Here is a 3,797-nt window from a genome sequence, read left to right as displayed (position 1 = left end):
GTGACAGCCTTTGCGGTGAGAATAGCTGAAAGAGCTACCTGGGGGCATATCACACTTGTAGGAGGGTGAGACATCTTATTCAACTGTTACCATGCACCTGCAAAAAAGATAGCACAGATGTGCGAGTGCCTTTTGAATTTTAAACTTGACAGATATAAATTCCCACTGTGCCCATTATAAAATGCAATTAATAAAAATGTGAGGATATGCACTCAGACCAGCCATTGTCATTGAACTTACGTGAACTACATTACTGTGTGTGTATGAACTATGTGGAATATTTTTGGACCATTGGTTTCCATGAAAATAGGTACTGACAGAAGATGCAACAAGAACACTGATCCATTTACCACCCCCCCCCCCCAAAAAAAACTGATTGGAATAAAATATGTTTCCAAATGTTCACTATTGCAGTACCAATTTTGGGAGCATGTGGTCCTTGAAAAACTGCTCTAGTCCAGCATTATGAGTCTGCCAGAGGTCGTCAGGCTGGATAGGTATGGTGATGGACGCTTTGGTGGTCCCCACAACGAAGAAGCAAGTGTGCCTTCCAGTGATGTGGAGCTGCTCTTAGACCTGGTGCCAGTAAGGATGGTCTTTACAGAGGCTGTAAGACCCTCCCTCCTCCTGGATATAGACATCTTTTGACCTCACTGCCTCTTCAATGTTAAAGTCCCTTGGACCATATGGACACTTGACCACCACTGCTGTGGTGCGCACCAGACCATCCGGTGATGCACCCAGGATCCCAGACCCTGTGACCCAAAGCCCTGACTCCTGCACATTAATCCCTGTAGCAATTGATGTCCTCCTCGTCGTTATTTGTGCCCCACTTTACAGACAACACCACGTCCAACGACTGATCTGAGGACCCTTTTTGGCACGCTTGGCCCTAACCACTGCTCCAAAATTGCTGTCCGTCAACCTCCCTCTCCTCAAGGTGTGCAAGTTGGGGTTGGTGTGCTGTCCAGCTGTTGCCTGCCGTATAGCTTCCTGCTGCACCCCCGATAGCGCCATGCCAGCCAGGATGTCTGCATGCTCCAGGTGCCATTGTTTTTTAACAATGTCCTGTACAGACAGGAAGGGTTGTTCTGGCTCAGGTTCAAGGGGACATGCCATTCCACTGAACATACTCCAGAGACAGTTCCTTAGACACTGAAGATCTTTCTTTGTGGGTTCAGGACAGATAGTTGTAGTCTTCGTCCGGGTACATGTCCTCCACTGACTCCGGGTACATGTCCTCCACTGACTGGTTGGGCTCGGCTGGCTTCCTCCACACGCATTCTACCTCCGTTCAGCCGATATTGTGAACTGCAAAAATAGCCAATGCATGGCTACACTTATGAGTTCCATGGTGGCATTTGCATGTGGTAGAGAGAATCCCCTGGTCACCTATGAGACCTGACAAGAGGAAGGATGTTAAGTGCCACTTGCCTTTCAATGCATGACTTTGAACACCTAGAAATGCATTTGTTGTAAGAAATATGCTATATAAATGAACCCAGGATCCCAGACCCCACGACCCAAAGTCCTGACTTCTGCACATCCATCCCTGTAGCCATTTTGAATGCCTCGATGCCCTCCTCTTCGTTATCCGTTCCCAATTTACAAACACCCCATCCAACAACTGAACACCTTGAAATGCATTTGTTGTAAGAAATATACAATATAAATAGTTTGATTTGATTGATGACATTACAGCTGTATTTAATAAAATTTCATTTTCACATGAGGATAAGTGCAGTTTTTTCCCATAAACTTTTAATTGATAACTTGGGATTTTATCACTTGGCATATCAATCATAGGATCCTATATATCAAGAATGTGAATGCATGTACCACTCTGAATAAATAAATATTGTGCCTTTGAAGATTTCTCTCTGGACATGAAACTACCATACAGGCTGGATGTCTAACAAAGTCAATTTTGAATGGCAATTTCGTTTTAGATTCATTCTCGTCATTGACAGCATTCTAGAACTGAGTTATCACTTATCAAAGTCTGGTATCCGGGGTAATCTGGTTAATGATTATATAATTGATTAAGTGGCTCTTTCCTTGTAGAATGTTGTCAGCTGTATAGAACACATTGCATTGCTAAGATGCTCAAATTTAACATAATAGCTACACTCACCGACAGGATAACTTTATCCCTCATGCTGGCCCTGACCAAACTGGTAAGTTGCCTCTCACTATAGCTGCACTTCTCCACATTGCCATACATATATAGTGGTCTTATCCCCTTTTAAAGTTATGCTCATCCTTGAAAAATGCCATAAGTTCTGAAATAGACAACAAAGTCGACATACTGTACAAACAATAATCTAGGCTAAGTAAAAGAAAATAATTGTTTGATCTACTGCTCTGCTAACTAGCTAGCTAAAGTGTAGCCAGTGGCTAGCTAAAACAGAGAAAGGGGACATACATTCGTGGATTGGGCACAAAGGTCTCTGATCACGCTGGTAAACTGTAGCTGACAGTGTTGGCTAGAGATTATGTGTTGGAGATTCCTGCAAGAATTTGTAGTCTTGCTGAGGTCTTCTCTGTTGCTAATTAACTTTTTTTTTTTTTAAAGAGTAAATTCAGGCAAATAGAACTCACCTTGTCCGAGAGAGAATTACATGGCTATCAAAACGTCACGCTAGGGTAAGTCTACACGAAACACAGAGACCTTATATGAAGTAGTTCTACAATTCCAGACTCAGCTAGGTTTTATGGGTATTATGAAGCACCCACTGTGCTGGACTATAGCTACCTAGAATATCTGCATGGACCCTTTTGCTGGGGAGTTCCCATTCTTCTCTGCAGATACTCTCAAGCTCTGTCAGGTGGATGGGGAGCGTCACTGTGTAGCTATTTCTAGGTCTCTCCAGAGATTTTCGAGCGGGCTCAAGTCCGGGCTCTGGCTGGGCCACTCAAGGACATTCAGAGACTTGTCCCGAAGCCACTCCTGTGTTGTCTTGGCTGTGTGCTTAGGGTCGTTGTCCTGTTTGAAAGTGAACCTTCACTCCAGTCTCACGTCTGGAGCACTCTGGAGTACTTTAGGATCTAGGATCTCTCTGTACTTTGCTCAGTTCATCTTTCCGTCGATCCTGACTAGTCTCACAGCCCCTGCCACTAAAAAACATCCCCACAGCATGATCCGTAGGGATGGTGCCAGGCTTCCTCCTGATGTGACACTTGGCATTCAGGCCAAAGAGCTCAATCTTGGTTTCATCAGACCAGAGAATATTGTTTCTCATGGTCCGAGAGTCCTTTAGGTGCCTTTTGCAAACTCCAAGCGGGCTGTCACGTGCCTTTTACTGAGAAGTGGCTTCCGTCCGGCCCCCCATAAAGGCCTTATTGGTGGAGTGCTGCAGAGATGTTTGTCCTTCTCAAATGTTATCCCCTCTCCACAGAAGAACTATGGAGCTCTGTCAGTGTGACCACCGGGTTCTGGATCACCTCCCTGACCAAGGCCCTTCTCCCCCGATTGCTCAGTTAGGGCGGGCGGCCAGTTCTAGGAAGAGTCTTAGTGGTTTCAAACTTCCATTTAAGAATGATGGAGGCCACTGTGTTCTTGGGGAACTTCAATGTTGCAGAAATGTTTTGGTACACTTCCTCATATCTGTGCCTTGACACAATCCTGTCTCGGAGCTCTACGGACAATTCCTTCGACCTCATGGCTTGGTTTTTGCTCTGACATGCACTGTCAACTGTGGGACCTTATATAGACAGGTGTGTGCTTACACCAAATTATGTCAAATCAATTGAATTTACCACAGGTGGACTCCAATCAAGTTGTAGAAATATGTCAA

This window comes from Salvelinus fontinalis, chromosome 6 (genome assembly GCF_029448725.1).
Source record: "Salvelinus fontinalis isolate EN_2023a chromosome 6, ASM2944872v1, whole genome shotgun sequence".
NCBI lineage: Eukaryota > Metazoa > Chordata > Actinopteri > Salmoniformes > Salmonidae > Salvelinus > Salvelinus fontinalis.
The sequence above is the reverse complement of the archived record's forward strand: the minus strand, read 5'-3'. Positions refer to the sequence as shown.